Genomic DNA, 18,964 nt, shown 5'->3' on the forward strand with positions numbered 1-18,964 from the left:
ACATGGCAGCCACCAATCCCATGCGGCTACTGAGCACCTGAAATGTGGTTAGTCTGAATTGAGATGTGCTACAAACGTAACACACACACTGGATTTCAAAGACGTAGTACAATAAAAAAAAAGTATAAAACATCTCATTAATAAAAACATTGATTGCACGTTAAAATGACAGTATTTTGGCTATATTTGCCTAATGTAATATGAAAATTAATTTCACCTGTTAAACTTTTTACTCTTTTCCACGTGGCTGCCACAAAATTCCAAAGTCCACATTTAAAATTTGGTATCACAAATTTAAAATGAGTATATGTTTAAAAATGTACAGCTCACGTTCTATTTCTATTCTATTCTAGCTGGAAAGCCAGTAATTTGCTCAGAGCCCAACACTTTCTGCTTCTGGGCTTGTTTCCCCCATCTGCAGAATGGCAGGATGGAGTTTGGACTACATTTCTCTTGAGGTTACTTCTGGATTTAATATTCCCTGATTCTGAGAAATGTAGTTGGTGAGGGAATCCTTGTTAGAGTGTTTGGAAAGATGTTTTCTGGGAGGTGAAGATCTTATAACTCTATTCATGGAATTTTAGAGTCCACAGGGTTTTTAAATATTATAGGGTTTTTTTTTTTTTTTTAGTTCTGACTTTTAGGTCCCCAGTCTGTGACCACCTCCTGGGCTTGGGTTGTGGTTTATTCATCTTTGTTTTTCCAGCAAGCACCCAGGGCAGCCTGGCTTGTACTAAGCTGTCAATACCTGTCTGTTGACCTAAACATTTTCCAGGTGAAGAAATGAAGCCCAGAGAGGCTCTGTGACGCCCTGAAGGCCACACAACTGGCTGGTAGTAGAGCCAGCAAGAGCACAGGCCTCTCAAACCAGTTTAGTGCTTGTTAGAAGTACAGATGCTCAAGCCTGATTCCAAAACTGCTGAGCCAGAATTTGCATTTCAACAAGATCCCCACGTGAGATGCCTGCCACCATATGGATGAACCTAGAAAACGTAAATACTGTATGATTTCACATATGAATAAGCAAATATACAGACACTAAAGATTATTAGTGGTTACCAGGAATGAGAGGGGGAAACCTGGACCCCGTTGCCATCGAGGCAATTCTGACTCACAGCAGCCCTATAGGACAGAGTAGAACTGGCCCATAGGGTTTCCAAGGAGCACCTGCTGGATTCGAACTGCCGATCTTTTTGTTAGCAGCCGTAGTTCTTAACCACTACGCCACCGGGGTTTCCGAGAGGGGAGAAGGGTGGAGTTTTTGCTTGGGGAGCATTGAGCTTATGTTAATGGTGGAGGAACAATGTGGAAAAGGACAGCGACAAAGGCTGCACAACATGAAGAATGTAATCAGTGTCACTGAACTGTACGTGCGGAAACTGCTGAACTGGTGAAGGTTTGTTGTGCCTATTTCACACTGCAATAAAAACTAAGAGATGAAAAGAACCTCTGGTGATTTTTATTCATCTTAAAGTTTGAGAAGTGCTGCTGTAAGTTATACCATCCACCTTTCTCAAGGGAAGGTGATCTGGTTCCAGGTGAGGAGGTATAAGGATGCAGGATGCCAAAACTCACCGTGATGGCTTCATGAAGTCTAAGATTCAAGGAAAGTCAACAAATATTGACTGAGCTTCTGATCTGCCCACAGGGGGCAGTAGTGGTTCAGTGGTAGAATTCTCTCCTATGCAGAAGAGCCAGTTCAGTTCCCAGCCAAGGCACCTCGTGTGCAGCCGCTACTCGTCTGTCCGTGGAGGCTTGTGTGTTGCTATGATGCTGAACAGGTTTCAACAGAGCTTCTAGACTAAGACAGACTAGGAAGAAAGGCCTGGCGATCTACTTCTGAAAATCAGCCAATGAAAACCCTATGGACCACAATGGTCCTGTCCACAACTGGTCATGGGTATGACGCAAGACCGGGCAGTGTTTTGTTCCATTGTGGATTGGGGTCACCATGAGTCGGGGGCTGACTCAATGACAGCTAACAACAATTTTGCCCCTGGCTGGTCCCGCTATTTCTACTTCAGCCCAGGGGAGGCCAGAAGAAATTTGAAATGAAAACTGACACACCTTGGGAGTTAAATCCAATTTTTTTTAAAACTGAGGAAAAACGAGATGGAAATCAATTTCATCAATGTCTACATCATAGTTTGCAACCACCAGTCCCTCCTGAGTCTGTACACGTGTTTGCATTCATGTGGTGTTCCTGCCCTGTGCTAGAACCAAAATTTATAGAATTGGTTTCTAATCAATAGCCCTCCTGTCATTTCCTAAGACTATCCCTCATCCAAGCTTGCAAATAAAAGCCATTTTCTGCAGAGATTCTATCTCCTCACTGTGGTGGGAGGTATGGATACACGGTTTTGAGATGAGAGAAAGAGACAGAGAGACAAAGGAATGGCAAGTCTTACAGGTATTCACTCGGCATCAATCATGAAAAGGAACCGTGCAGCCAAGCTACTTTCCGGCAAGTTTAAGAAACCCGATAATTTGGATGGACAAGAAAAACCAAGGCTTTGGGTCCAGCTGCAGAGTTATGTCATTTCCCTGGAAGGTTAGTGACAAGACAAGAAGGAGTGCAGCCTGTTTAATGTATCAGGTGGCCCTGTGGCTGGAACCATTCCATTTCAGATGCATCATGCAAAACCTTAATGACCCTTTGAAAATAGAAGAAATCAGTCCCACGGAGAGTGCCCACTGTGCCACATCACTGGACTGCCCGATTGTCACCTTCATTCACTGGACCGAGTCAGCTAGATCAAGCAACCAAAAAACTGCCGTCAAGTCAATTCCAACTCATAGTGACCCCATGTGTCACCGAGTAGAACTGCTTCATGGAATTTTCTTGGTTGTAATCTTTACAGACGCAGATTGCCAGGCTTTTTGTCATGACACTGCTGAATGGGTTGGAAGCACCAACCTTTAGATTAATAGTCGCATGCCAACCTAGATGAACTAAACCAAAAAAATCAAACCCATTGCCGTCGAGTTGATTCTGACTCATAGCTATCCCATAGGACAGAGCAGAACTGCCCCGTAGGGTTTCCAGGGAATGGCTGGTGGACCTTTTGGTTTGCAGCCAAGCTCTTAACCACTGTGCCACCAGGACTCCAGATGAAGCAAAGGCGTTCTTAGATTGAACCAAGAAGCCCTGGCATTAATTGAACACTTACTGTGTGCCAGATATCAAGCCAAACGTGCTACATAAAAGTGTGTAATCTTCACAACACCCTTACAACATATGTACTGTTGTTAGTCCCATTTAACAGACACAAAGAAGTAACCTGGTGAAGGCCTCACAGGTGAAAGTAAGTGAAGAAGCCAAGATCTCAACTTAAGCAGCCGGACTCCCAGCCCGCTCATCTTTGTGTGTCAGATAGACCTGGCTCTCTCTGCCAGGTACTAGCGGTGGGACCGCAGGCAGGACTCTGTGAACCTCAGGCCCCTCAGATAACGAATAGGATGGAAACACCGACCTCATGGAAGGGGAAAGGGTTAAACTCAAGGCTGTGGGCAACAGTGATGCTGGGTGTGGAATGCAGCGGTGCCAGGGCCCTGGCTGCTTCTCCGGGGCCACGTGGGCTGGCAAGTCAGCAATGTGGGCTGAGTGTCTCCTGTATGCAGGACCCGACTAGGGCAGGCATGTCACCTTCCACGTCACGGCCTCAGAACGGCACCTCCGCCCCAGTGCATATAGAGGCACGGGGTCCACAAGCCACAAGCCCACTCCTAGCTCAGCACCACTCTGGCCCGTTGGAGATCATGGTCCTGGGCCTTGGCCATAGATCCTGCCCTTACGGATTTCCAGTGTGATTAGCAAAACAAGACTGATACCTGCAACACAATTACTGAATGGAACCCCTGGTGCCTTTATTTGTTCTTACATTCCATGAATTTTGATTGAGGACCTGCCTTCTGCCAGGTGCTGGGCTTAGAGTTCATTTCAGAGCCTCAGCCTGTCTGTAGGATCCTGATTGGAGGACAAAGTGCCCTTCACTTTTTCTTTCTTTTTAATTGTTGAAAGTAATTTTTTTTATATATACAGCAAAACATACACTGAGTTAACCATTTTTACACGAAAAATTCAGTGACATTGATGTCATTCTTCAGTTTGTGCACCCATTTTCACCCACCTTTCCAGAATTGCCCCTCCCCCATTAACATGAACTCCCTGCCCCTAACCTTCCTATCTGACCTTTTGAGTTGCTGTTGTCAATTTGAACCCATATAGATAGTTCTTCGAGCAGTGTACTTGGGCTAAACTTATAGAGTTGAATGAATGACTGAATGGAGGCCTTGAAGAATGTGTGTGGACTGGGGGCCCTTGCTTGGGAGAAGGGGTCTATGAGTGAAAACAGAAAGAACAAATTGTTTTCCCGAAACACTGTTAAACAGCACAACCCAGAGCAGAAGTGCTCAAGGATCCATCCCAAAGAGAGATACGCTCACGGGGGTTGGGGCAGGGTCTCAAGTAGAGCAGCGCAACCCGACAGCATTTGGGGCTTCAGCAAAGCTGCATTGGGCACACACCTGGTGCCTGCACTGTAGCGGCCCCACTTCCCCTCCGCTGATGTGGGAGGCTGTGTCAGGTAGGGAGAGCACCCTGGGCTGGGCCAGCTCCGGAAGGCCAAGAGCAGGAAAAGAAGCCAATTGCAGAGAGAGGGAATGTGAGGGTGAAGACTTGGTCTGTGAGGACACAAGACACTCTGTGGGCACCCCCCCAAAACAAATGGGGTAACTTTGAAGGGCACAAGAGGTCATGCAAGAGCAGGTAGGGGGAAAGTCTGAGCAAGACCATGTGTAACACAGGTTGCAGAATGGTTTTGGAGAGGAAAACCAAAGCAAAAAAAACAATTAGTGTCCAGGCAGAGGAGATGACCATATTCACTGTGAATTTCATTCTAGGTTTGCAAGAAAAAGAAAAAATTCATTGTGGGCCTACAGATGCTTTCATTGGCCTTAGCCAGAGCTATGTGCGGCATCAAAGCATCCACCTTGGAAACATCAGCTTCCAAAATCTATCCACAATCTAAAATGTTTACCAGCTCATAGCGGTTTTAGTAATTATCTTCCATTTATTTATCCTTATCTTGACAGGAATAACACGGGGAAGGAGCATTACAACTCATATTTGCTTAACGCTGGAGCAGCAGAAAGGAGCAATAGATACAAAGGCGGGAGATCCAAGTTCCCGTTTCTGCTGCCATTAACTAGTTCATTCATTCATTCATCCCCTTGGTGTTTTTGGAGCCCCTGTTATGCCAGGCATTGTACTAGGTGTTGAGCTGAATGATGACAGGGGCAAGCCATGCAAGGATCTGGGAGAAGAGCAATTCAGACAGCAGAAATAACCTGTGCAAAGGCCCTGGGGCGAGGATGCATTCCGTTGCTTTGGGCAAAGTGGAGGGATAGAGTGAATACATGCTGAGTGATCTCACTGTGACAGCCCTGTGAGATGTGCACTGTGTAGACACAGCAGTCAGTCTTGGTAATAAGCACGTCAAATAGGTGTTATTATCCCTGTTTTAGAGTTGAGGGAAGTGAAACTCAGAGAAGGTAAGTACATCAGCTCAAGGTTGCTCAACTTGTCAGTTTCAAGGTGCCTGGAACTCTGGGATTCTGGAACCCACACTCTTTTGGCCATACCTCACTGCCTCTCAACCCTGAGAACTGGATCTCTTCTCTGAACATGTATCAACGGTGTCATGCTTAGGCCGTGGTGACTCTCGTGGATGTCAGGCATCCTCACTGCAAAGTGAAGGTCTGTGCTCCATGTATATGCACCTTGGACATGCACCGTGGATATGCCCTGTGGACATACTCTGTAGACATGCACTGTTGGTGCACTGTGGGCGTGCTCCATGGACGTGCTCTGTGGCATGCACTGTAGACGGCACTGTGGACGTGCTCCATGGACGTGCTCTGTGGCATGCACTGTAGACAGTACTGTGGACTTGCTCCATGGACGTGCTCTGTGGAATGCACTGTAGACGGTGCTGTGGACGTGCTCCATGGATCTGCTCTGTGGATGTGCCCTGTAGACGGCACTGTGGACTTGCTCCATGGACGTGCTCTGTGGCGTGTACTGTAGACAGCACTGTGGACGTGCTCCATGGATCTGCTCTGTGGATGTGCCCTGTAGACGGCACTGTGGACGTGCTCTGTGGAACGCACTGTAAACAGCACTGTGGACGTGCTCCATGGATCTGCTCTGTGGCATGCACTGTAGACAGCACTGTGGACGTGCTCCATGGACATGCTCTGTGGCATGCACTGTAGACAGCACTGTGGACGTGCTCCATGGATCTGCTCTGTGGATGTGCCCTGTAGACGGCACTGTGGACGTGCTCTGTGGAACGCACTGTAAACAGCACTGTGGACGTGCTCCATGGATCTGCTCTGTGGCATGCACTGTAGACAGCACTGTGGACATGCTCCATGGACATGCTCTGTGGCATGCACTGTAGACGGCGCTGTGGACGTGCTCCGTGGATGTGCTCTGTGGTTGTGCTCCGTGAACATGCTCTGTGGAATGCACTGCAGACAGCACTCTGGACGTGCTCCACGGACCTGCCCTGTGGCATGCACCGTAGACGGCAGTGTGGACGTGCTCCACGGACCTGCCCTGTGGCATGCACCGTAGACGGCAGTGTGGACGTGCTCCACGGACCTGCCCTGTGGCATGCACCGTAGACGGCAGTGTGGATGTGCTCCATGGATCTGCTCTGTGGCATGCCCTGTAGACAGCAGTGTGGATGTGCTCCACGGATGTGCTCTGTGGTTGTGCCCCGTGGACATGCTCTGTGGACCTACCCAGTGGATGCGGTCTGTGGATGGGCACCAGAGACATGCATGTGGAATGCTCGTGCTCTCTATCGATGTTCACCGCGAGCACACGCCATGATGTGTCCCGTGGACGTGCTGTGTGGTTGTGCCTCAGGGATGTGCTGTGGAGGTGGTTAGGTATTTGTTTTAGTGCCTGTTAGAAATATGTGCGTGTGGGGGGATATAACTAGCCATCAGATCCATGCTTTCGATAACTATATTTTCCTTTTAAAAACAATTCATTTATATTAAAAATCAATATTGATTTAAAGAAATTCCAATAATAGTTCAGATGTTATGTCGATGTTGTAAAAATGGGGAAGGTGGCTCACAAACAGCCTTGGCAGGAGAAACCGGGGTTTATTTTGATGCTCTCTGACATCTTCCCCAGCTCATCGTTCTCCAAGCAGTGACGGGACACGGCCTTGGCCCTGAAAAATCCACCGTGAAGGGAAGTCAGGTAGTGGACAGAGAAGCAAGCCTGTGTAAATGTGCGTAATGACTCATGCAGGTCTGAACCCAATCCATGGGAAACATCTTGGCTTTGAGGGTGACCAGGTGTGCAATGCCATGGATGATTATGGGGCTTAGAAAGCTGAAAGGAGGATGAGACTTGCCAGTGGGAACCTGGCCTTGACCTGTCGTGTCTAGTGCATATGTATGGAATTCATTTCTCTGTGGATTCGCTTGCTCTGGAAAGCATCGTTTTGTAGCTGGAAGCCAATCCCCTCCTTTGAGGGATGAAGACACTGAGATCCAGAGCAGCTGAGCTGTCTCCATGTCTGAATCGGTTGGAGGAGGACCTTGTGTCGACTCCCCCGAGTCTGCGGCTGGGTCCCCACAACTCTGCCAGGAGCCACTTAGACAACCAAGCCACTCATTATTTTTTATCTTCTGGGTAGTTTAAATAACTATGATTATGCCCACATTTTTCAAACGAGTGCGTTTATTACCAAACCTCATTAAACTGCTTGAGTCTTGGGCTGGCTCCCCACCCCTGCCTTGGAGGGAAGGGAGGAATTTGAGTGAAAATAGAAGCATTCCCCTCCCACACTATCACTACCTAATGCTGTGTGTCCAAAATAGGGTGCTAGGACATCTGGGCAACCCGTCTGACAGGTTGGGACTTGCCAGGTGACTCACAGAGCAGGGCCCTCCTGCGGAGGCTGGAAAGAGTAGACTGGTGTGGGAGACGGTGTGGTTGGGAGAAAGGGAGTGCAGACTCTGGAACTGACCTGCCTAGGTTCAAATCCCAGCTCTGCTGCTTGCTGTGTAATCTTGGGCAAGTGAAATCGCCTCTCTGCCTCACTTGCCTCCTTTGTACATGGGAATGATAACAATAAAATCTACATGTAGCCTGATTCTGAAGGCTAAGTGAGCTAGTCTTGGAATCGTGCCTAGGATCTAGCAAGTGCTATTGCGTTGTTATTATCATAGGTCTTAAGAGGGCAGCCCTGGGTCCACAGACCCCAAGCAGAGTCTCAACTCCAACCCTACCTGCTCTGTGACCTTGGGCCATTTGCTACAGCCCTCCGGACCTCCGTTATCTCACCCCTATAATCAGGGCAATAACTTACTTCATAGGATTGTTATAAGAAATCAAGGACACAAACTCAGCTCCTGTCACAGAAGAGTCCTCAAGAAAGAGGAACTCATTTTAGCTGTGACTACTGTCTACGTATTGTCGGAGTCTTTGTGTCACACAGGGAGCACTCAGGATGGACCCTTAGGAGTGCATGTCTCTGACCACATGGCTGGGAGGAGGGGAGGTGGGCAATGGAGCAGCAGCAAAGCAGGCAAGAACCAGGGTTAGGAGCCAGGAGAACTGGGCTTTGATCTCCCAGTGCCAAGGGCAGCTGGATGAAATTGAGCAAGCTCCCCTACCCCACTCCCAGGGCTTTAGTTGTACCAAAGGTACAAAGAGAAGCAGAGCCTCATTAGGTCTTTAGGTGAGGCTTCCCTGGAGGTGTCTCAGCTCCTCCCCACCTCTATCCACACCCCTACTTCAATCAGAGCATCTTTACCTTTAAAACTAACACTAATAAACATCTTTTGCCTGTTCACAGCATGCCAGGCACTTTACGAGCATTATCTCCATTAACCCTCACAAACCTCTGAGGTAGTTACATGTTCCAGAGGAGGAAATGAAGCGCAGAGAAGTGAAGCAATCTACCTAAGGTCACACAGCAAGTTAATGGTGGAGCTGGGATTTGAACCCGATCCCGAGTGATCTCAAGCCTGGGTTTTTATTTTGCATTTTTGTTTTTTAATTTTTTATTTTAAAATAATTATAGATTCACAGCCAGCTGTGAAGGTAGTACAGGGAGGCTCCCATACCCTTCTTTCTTCTCCCTCCAACACATCATATGTAACTATAGTACGATACCAAAACCAGGAATCTGGCATTGGTACAATGTGAGTACATAAGTCTATGCCATTTTATCATATCGGTATATTGGTGTAATTACCACTGCGATCAAGAAGCGGAACTCCCATTACCACCATCCCTAACTCTTGGAATACACACACATAAGCAAGCACTAATGTATTCTCTATCTTTATAACGTTGCCGTTTTGAAACTTATATGAGTGGAATTGTACAGCATGTGACGTTTTGAGATTGGCTTTTTTTTTTTTTTCTCCCACTCAGCCATAATGCCCTTGAGATTTATCCAAACTGTTGGGTGTATCAATAGTTAGTTCCTTTTTATAGCTAAGTAGTATTCCACGGAAGGAGCCCTGGTGACACAATGGCTAAGTGCTCGGCTGCTAAATGAAAGTTCAAACCCATCCATCAGCTTAGTAGGTAAAAGACCCGGCGATCTGCTCCTGTAATGATGACAGGCAAGAAAACCATATGGGGCAGTTCTACTCTGTCACATGGGGTGGCCGTGAGTCGGAATCCGTTCTATGGCATCTAAGAAAAACAGTATTCCATGCTACAGATGTGCTACAGCTTTTTTGACCATTCTCCTGTGGAAAGATACTTTGATTGCTTCTCATTTTCTGCTATTACAAATAAAGCTGCTACAAAAATTTGTATACAGGCTTTTGTGTGGACACATGGTTTTGTTTTTCTGGAATAAACGCCCAGGAGTATGATAGCTGGGTTGTGTAGTACGTGTGAGTTTAGTTTTTTAAATAAACTGCCAAACTGTTTCCCAGAATGACTTTATCATTGTACATTCTCGCCGGAAATGTAGGAGATATCCAGTTTCTCCCCATCTTTGCCAGCATTTGGTATTATCACTATTTATTTATTTTTTTAATTTTAGCTTTTTCAATGGGTATGTAGTGATGTCTCACAGGAGCCTTGGCTTGCATTTCCCCAATGGCTAGTGATGTTGGATGTCTTTTCATGTGCTTGTTTGCCCCTGGTCACATCCTCTTCTGTGAACTGTCTCCATGTCTTCCGCCCATTTTCTAATTAGGTTGTTCTTATTTGTCTGTCATGTCATGTTTAAGAACCCTAGCCTAGGTCCCAAAGGCATTCTCCTATGTTTGCTTCCCTAAGTTTTATAGGATGCTGTTTTACATTTAAGTCCATGATTCATTTTGAGTTAATTCCTGTATAAGGCATGAGGTTTTGGTCAAGTTCACTTTTTTGTTGATAGATGTCCAATAGCTGCAGCACCATTTGTTGGAAAGACCATCCTTCCTCCATTGAGCCTGGGCTTTTTTTTTTTTTTTTAATAAATAGGTATTATTTTTTTTAGAGTTATTTTAGGTTTTCAGAAAAATTGAGCAAATAGTACGGAGAGTTCCATATGCTGCCTCTCCCCCGAACACAGGTTGTTGTGTGCCATCAAATTGATTCTGACTCACGGTAACCCTATCGGACAGAGTAGAACTGCTCCATATGGTTTCCTAGGCTGTAATCTTTATGGGAACAGATCACCAGGTCTTCTTTTCCTCGGAGCGGCTTGGATTTGAACCACTGACCTTTTGGTTAGCAGCCCAGTCCTTAGCCATTGTACCACCAGGGCTCCCTCTGTACATGGTAGCCTGGGCTTTTAACCACAACCCTTTACCACCTCTCTGCTTAGTGCATTCGTGTTTCCTGTAGGATTCTGTTTGGAGGAAAAGTTCCACTGCTAAAATAATTTGAAAACCATCGAATAAGAAGATAGAGACGTTTCTCTGACTTTAATATCTTAGTCCGAAGCCCTTGGCTGATGCATGGAGTTCTGTAGCTGGTTTGCTCTCCTGGAGCAAGAGTCCACCTTGCATTTGAGGCAGAAAGTCCCTCTGAGAAGGGATTCTAACATTCTAGCCTCGGCGTGAGCCAGCTCTCTCCTGGCCTCTCTTTTCACCCCTTGGGGCCTCCTGCCTGTTGAGACCTCTCTCTGAAGAGGGAACAGGGCCCTCTGATGATGGGAGGTTCGTTAGTGGGACTGATGACATCCCTGGCCAGCGGTGTGGGCCTGCAGGGAGGCAGGTGGCTCCCTGTGAGGAGCAATTACAGAGCCTGCTCCTTAGAAGAGGGGGCGGAGATCAAGGAGAAGGACCGAGGAGAGCAGAGAAGGCCTTGAGGACTTGGAAGTAAGACTTCAAAATGTGAATTTACATACTTGCCTCCACACCCTGGTTGGTGGGCTCTTTGATGCTGATGGAGAATTCCAGCCACACAGGGCCCGAAGGGAGGCTGGCGAAGTTGCAGAGGGATAAAGGGGCACCGAACTCACGCTCCAGAAACATAAGCTCAGAATGCATCTGGGATTAATCTCGTGTCAGAAGCAGCCCCGCATTCCTCCATTAATGGATGTCTCCTCTCCCTTTGCCCTCCTGCCAACTGCAGAGCCCTGAAGGTTGTTTGTCAAAATGTCTTGTTCTAGACAAGAAAAAGGCAGCTAAAAATAACGCATGCGGAAGGTCCCTGCTCACATCTGCACGATGCTTCAAAGTTTACAAGCACATTCATCTCTTCACTTGGCCTCACAGCCGTCTGGTTAGGACATGGGTTACAGGTGATTATGTCGGTTTTATGGTAGAGGGGGAAGGCCCTGGGTAGGTCAATGATTTGCACTTGACTTATAACCTAAAGGTTGGTGGTTTGACCCCACCCAGCAGCACCACGGGAGAAAGGCCTGGTGATCTGCTTCCATAAAGATTACAGTCCAGGAAACCCTATGGAGCAGTTCTACTCTGTAACACGTGGAGTTACCATGAGTTGGAATCAACTCGACGGTAATGGTTTTTTGTTTTTTTTTTTTTAATAGCAGGGGTAACAGGCTTGGAAGGTCAAGTGGCTTGCCTTTTAACTTTTCTGTCTCCCTCCACTGGGCCCACAACTTTGCAAGCAAGGGCTCAGGCCTGCCTCATTGATTGCTGCGTCCTCAGTGCTAACCACAGCTCTGGGGACGTAGTAGTTGCTCAGAAAATGTTTAGCAGGTGAGTGCAGTAATGCCCAAGATGAGAAAGCTAATCTGCAGCAGAACGTGGAGGAACATTCCTGGAAGTTCTGTTTTTGGAACAACATCCAGCAGATAACATCTAATAATAAGAGGGAGTTTGGGATAAACGGTCCAAGACCTTCAGAAAAGGAGAGGCCAGATTCAGCCCACCACCTGTTTTTGTACAGCCTGTGGGTTAAGAGTGGTTTTTATATTTGAACCCCAGTTAATTGAAATGTTATCTTCCCCACAAAGAATTTCATTCTATTCTTTAGTATGCCTGGCTTGTTAATTATTGTTATTATCTTAGAATTTGCCAGTGTGGTATGATGGATTGCTTTTATACGGTCTTTCTAGCCACGGTCTTGTAAAAAAATTGGAGGACTGAAACTGAACTCATTGCCGACGAGTTGATTGTGAATCTATAGGACAGAGTAGAACTGCCCCATAGAGTTTCCAAGGAGTGCCTGGTAGATTTGAACTGCTGATCCTTTGGTTAGCAGCAGAGCATTTAACCACTTTGCCACCAGGGTTTCCAAATGATTGGATGGGACCATGCAAACAAGGTGCTTGTAGCTCACCAACGGGATTGGATGGTGTGCTAATATTGTAAATAAGGTGCGTGGCACCCTTGTGAGGGTGGGACCATGCAAATAAGGTGTATGGAACCTAATGAGGGGATTGGCCAGTTTTGCCATTCCACTAAGCTTAAAATGAGCCGTTCCAGAGGTGGAAAAGGGGGATCTCACTACTACCAAAAACAGAGGGGAGCAGAGTGTGTCCTTTGGACCCCGGGTCCTTGTACTCTGACCTCCTAGACCCAGGACACAGAGAGAGAGCTGTAATACTGGAGACAGCAAGAAATGGGAAGAAGCAGCAGCAATGAATGGCGGCAGCAGAACTAGGAGACCAGCACTAGATGGCACAGTGGGCTTCGTGGTTCACAGAACAAGGTGGTTACAGTGGGTGTGCCGACCCATGGAAAGAGAGAGCTGAGCACCTTCGGGAAGGAGGCTTCCTGGTGGAGTTGGGGTGCCCCTGGGCACTTATTGGTGAAACTAGGAGCTTTGTAACACTTGCCTGAACAGGGCAGAGGTTGGGCCGAGGGGCTGAGGGGCCAAGGGCCAGAGGGCCAAAGGGCCAGAGAGAGGCCTGTCTGCGGGCATGGCTGAGAAGACACTGTCCTGATTAAAGAACTGTATCCTAAGGCATTCCTGATCCTAAATGGTAACCTCTTACTTCCCTAATAAACGTCATAATCGTGAGTATCAGCTGTGAGTTCTGTGTGGCCATTGCAATCAATTATTGAAGCCAGCAGAGAAGTAGAGTGCCGTGGGAAGGACAGCTGGTGTCAGAACTGGTAAAAAGGCTGGATAGAGGAGGCATGTCTGACCTCCACTTCAGAGGAATCAGCCTTGGGCTGTTGATGCTGGAAATGATTCTCCTCCCCCTTCTAGGATGAGGACTAGGATGAGGACGCTGCCTCCACGCCATTTTTATAGCCAATAAAACGGTAAAGCAGTTGTGAAAAATATGTTTTCTCTCTTGTTATATAAGCACCCACAGGATGTCCTCGTGTTTGCATCTTGGCTCCCAAAGCCTAAAATATGTACTATCTGGTCCTTTACAGGGAAAGCCTACTGACCCCTGCTATAGAGGGAGGGAAAACTGAGCTTAATGCAGGTGTTGGGGGGTGGTGGGAAGGAATTCCAGATAAAACAATCAGGACGTGGCAGATTTTGTGCCCCTGGACAGTGGGGAACAGTGTGGCAGGAGGGGAGGTGAAGTGCTACAAGGAATGGGGACAAGGCCACCATTTCTCCAAAGACTTTTTAATACTGAGTGCCATTTTCAAAGCATCCACCATGTGCCAGGAGTGTTCCATACACACCTGACCCCCAAGGAAAGTATTGTTAGCAACCCTTTAAAGAAGGCAATGGGTTAAGTGGGTTTACCCTTTGAGGAAATGCTGCTGAGAAAGTTCTCTCAGCCTGTGAGAGGAAGATCTAGGATTTGAACCATGGCTGGCCAACATCCAAGCCCAGTCTCTCTCCTGGGCCCCAGGCTGTCTCTAGAAGGAGAGGTTGGCCTTTCCCACCACCCGAAGGGGTGGCATAGTAGTTAAGAACTACAGCTGCTATCTAAGATGTATAAATTGGTCTCAACCCACCTGGAGCAAAGGAGAATGAAGAACACCAAAGACACAAGGTAAATATGAGCCCAAGAGACAGAAAGGGCCACATAAACCAGAGACTCCAACAGCCTGAGACTGGAAGAACTAGATGGTGCACAGCTACCACTGATCGCTGCCCTGACAGGGAACACAACAGAGAATCCCTGATGGAGCAGGAGAGGAGTGGGATGCAGATCTCAAATTCTTGTAAAATGATCAGGCTCAATGGTCTGACTGAGACTAGAGGGACACTGACGGTCATGGTCCCCGGACCCTTTGATAGCCCAGGATTGGAACCATTCCTAAAACAAACTCTACAGGCAAGGATTGGCCTGGACTAGAAGATAGACAATGATGCTGGTGAGGAGTGAACTTCATGGCTCAAGTAGACACATGAGACTACGTGGGCGACTCCTGTCTGGTGGCAAATGAGAAGGAAGAGGGGAACAGGAGCTGGTTGAATGGACACGGAGAATACAGGGTGGAGAGGAGGAATGCGCTGTCTCATTAAGGGGAGAGCAGCTGGGAGTACAGGGCGGGGTGTGTATGGCTTTTTGTATGAGAGACTGATTTGATTTGTAAACTTTCACCTAGAGCACAAAAAAACAAACTACAGCTGCTACCAAAAGGTCAGCAGTTCGAATCCACCAGGTGCTCCTTGGAAACCCTATGGGGCAGCTCTACTCTGTCCTTTAGGGTCGCTGTAAGCCAGAATTGACTCGATGGCAACGGGTCAATGGGCAGGCCTGCAGAACCTGCTCTGCTATGTACTGCAACCGCGACCAAACCTGCTTTATACCTGCCACTGTTCTGAGAGCTTGGGGTCCATCAGTGAACCAAAAGCCACGAGCCTGGCCCTGAACCAATCTAGGCTGCTAGAAGTCAGGACAGTGGCTACCATTGGGGGGACAAGGAGAGGGCGTGATTCAAAGTGAGTCTGGGGTGGGGTGGGGCTTCTGGGTGCTGATGACATTGTTTCTGGATCTGTTTGCTAGTTACATGGATGCATCCGGTTTCTGAAAGTTCATCCAGCTGTACACTTAAAATAAGTGCACTTTTCTATAAAAAGTAAAAAAGTTTATAAAAACAAAAGCCCTTGCATTCTAGTCGACAGCTTCTATTACCTCACATCTTTTTTGGTTGGACTCCACCACATTTCCTACGTCAACCACCCACCTTGCAATCCAGCCTTCCGAGAATGTTGACCTTCCCCACAACAAATACACCCAAACACCACCCCACAGCAAGCCTTTGTGTCTTAAGCCTACCCTCACCATCCATCAAACTCCTATTCACCCTTCAAAGCCCCTTCCAAGGTTACATCTTCCCAGAAGCCTTCCATGATTTACCAGTGATGATGATGATAATAGCAGCAAGATGTCTCCAACGCAGGCCCTGTGCTTTACACGTATTTTTGCACTTAATGTGCACAATAGCCCTATGATCTGGGACTATTATTCTCAACCTGTTTACAGATGAGGAAACTGAGGCCCACAAGATTAAGTAACTAGTCCAAGGTTGGACAGCTGGTAAGGCAGCCATCTGATTTCAGAGTCAGCCATCTCAGCCGCACAGCCTACTGCGTCCAGAGTGAGAATGAATCATTTCTTACATCTCTATTCAGAATTTTTGAATCCCTACCAGATGCTTTCACAAAACACATGTCACATAATCTTTGTCGCATGTCAGGTACTATTATTGTTATTGTTGTCGGGTGCCATCTAGTTGGAATCGGCTCACAGTGACCCTGAGTGACAGAATAGAACTGCTTCATAGGGTTTTCTTTGCTGTAATCCTTCACAGAAGCAGATCACCAAGTCTTTCTCCTGTCGAACCACTGGGTAGGTTTGAACCACCAACCTTTCGGTTAGCAGCCAAGCACTGAACTTTGTGCCGTCAGGGCGCCTTATTACCACTGCTATTTTATTGGTGAGGAAACTGATGCTCGGAGAGGCAAGCTAAGTTGCCAGAAGCCATACAGCAAATCAACGGTAAAGCCAGAGTCAGCCCAGGCTTGCAAGATCCCAGAGCCTGTGCCCTTTCTGTATCCTGGCTTCCCCTGGGGATCCAGGAAACCTCAGAGTTCTGCAGGTGTGGTGCTCTCCCTGGAGTCCTCCTGCATCTGGATTCTAGGTTCCTGGTATTGCTACCTCCTCTGCAGCCCCATCAGCTTCCCTAGAGCTCTTGCCTTCCTCCTACCCAGCTTGGCCCAGGATGCTCCAGGTCCTGGCAACTGAGAGCTGTGAAGCCTTCGTGGGTGGCAGCATGAGAGGGGGAAGGGACTTTGGAGATCCACCAAATTCAAAGCTACTTTGCTTGGCATTACCTTCAGTCAGGTGGCCCCAGCTCTCCAGCTGCCAGGGACCAAGAAGGATGCTTCAGGCAAAACCCCACAAGCAGGAGCCCAGCTTCCCAGGGTTTCTCCAGGGTGGCTTGTGAAAGGCATGCACCAGGGAGAGAGGACGCCAGGGCACTTCTTCCAGCCAGCAACCAACCAACTCAGAACTGGAACTCTACGAGTCCTGGGGCTGCCCTGAAACACCAACCTCAACCTGAAACACTGACCTTGTTCAACCTTGCCATGAATCCTTACCATGCCTTGCATCAGAAACCAGCTTCTTTCCAGACCTCTTGGCGTTTCATGGGTATGTTAAAAACAATTTCTGTTTTTCAGGCTACACTCCCAGAAGTGGAATTATTGGGATAAATCAAACCCAGTGCCATCTTGTCGATTCCAACTCATAGTGACTCTATCGGACACGGTAGAACTGCCCTATGGGATTTCCAAGGAGCAGCTGGTGCATTTGAACTGCAGACCTTTTGGTTAGCAGCCAAGCTCTTAACCACTGTGCCACCAGGGGCTCCTATTGAGGTAAAGGGCATGCATATTTTTAAGGTTTTTGATGCAAACTGTGCATCAAAAGAATAGAGGTGCCATGTGCCCTGCTATAAGCAATGCATGACAGGACCCTACTAGGTTCCTGGCACCTGAGGGATGCAATTTTTTTTTTTTTTTTTGCTGCGACTAAACCATTAAATTTTCCCTTCAGATTATTATTATTATTTATTGTACTTTGGATGAAGGTTTACAGAAGAAACTAGCTTCTCGTTAAACAGTACACATTTTTTTTATGACATTGGTTAACAACCCCACGACATGTCAACACTCTCCCTTCTGGATCTTGGGTTCCCTATTACCAGCTTTCCTGTCCCTCCTGCCTTCTAGTCCTTGCCCCTGGGCTGGTGTGCCCCTTTAGTCTCGTTTTGTTTTATGGGTCTGTCTAATCTTTGGATGAAGAGTAAACCTCAGGAATGACTTCATTACTTAGCTAAAAGAGTGTCCGGGGCTGTACTCTTGGGGTGTTTCCAGTCTCTGTCAGGCCAGTAAGTCTGGTCTTTTTTGTGTGTGAGTTAGAGTTTTGTCTACATTTTTCTCCAGCTCTGTCTGGAACTCTCTATTGTGATCCCTGTCAGAGCAGTCAGTGGTGGTAACAGGGTACCATCTAATTATACTGGACTCAGTCTGGTGGAGGCCGTGGTAGACATGGTCCATTAGCCCTTTGGACACATCATTCCCCTGTATCTCTAGATTTCTTCATTCTTCCTTGCTCCTGAAGGGGTGAGACCAGTGGAGTATCCTAGATGGCCGCTTTTAAGGTCCCAGATGCTACTCACCAAAGTAGAATGTAGAACATTTTCTTTATAAATATGTTATGCCAATTGAGCTAGATGTTCCCCGAGACCATGGTCCCCACAGCCGAGGGGTGCATTTTTAATTCTTAACACCAAACACTCCACATGTAACTGTAATCAACGCATCTTACTGAACACCAACAGAGAGATATATCGTCCTTGTTGTTCTTGCTGTTAGTTGCCGTTGAGTTGATTTCGACTCACGGCAGCCCCACGTGTGTAGAGTAAAACTATTCCATAGAGTTTTGAAGGCTGTGACCTTTCCAAAGCAGATTGCCAGCCCTGTCTTCCAGGTGCCTCTGTGTGGGTTCGAACTGCCAACCTTTCGGCTAGTAGTTGAGCCCTTAACTATTTGTGCCACCCAGGGACTCCTTCAGTGATCCTATGACCTGAGTATTCTTGTTATGCCCATTGTATAGATGAGGAAACGATGCCACAGATGATGAGAGTCTTGCCAAGGAAGGGTGTGAGCTTAGAGCTATTAGCTGCCATGGAGTTGGTCCTCATGGTGACCCCAGGCACAACGGGATGAAATGCTGCCCAGTCCTGTGTCATCCCCATGATCAGTTGTGGACCTGACCGTCATCACCCACAGGGTTTTCACTGGCTGATTTTCAGAAGTAGATCTCTAAGCCTTTCTTCCTAGTCTTAGTCTTAGCAACATGTGAGTCTCCACTGACAGAGGAGTGGTGGGTGTGCATGAGGTGCATTGGCCAGGAATCAAGCTGGGTCTCCCAGATGGAAGGCAAGAATCCTACCACTGAATCCCCACCGTCCCGCAGTCAACATGTAGGACACTTCTATCACCCCAGGAAGTTCCTTTGAGCCCCTTTGCTGTCTCTGCTCTGCAGCATCCCCACCAAAAAAAAAAACAAAACAGATA

The sequence above is a fragment of the Elephas maximus genome, chromosome 3 (assembly GCF_024166365.1).
Source record: "Elephas maximus indicus isolate mEleMax1 chromosome 3, mEleMax1 primary haplotype, whole genome shotgun sequence".
Classification (NCBI taxonomy): domain Eukaryota; kingdom Metazoa; phylum Chordata; class Mammalia; order Proboscidea; family Elephantidae; genus Elephas; species Elephas maximus.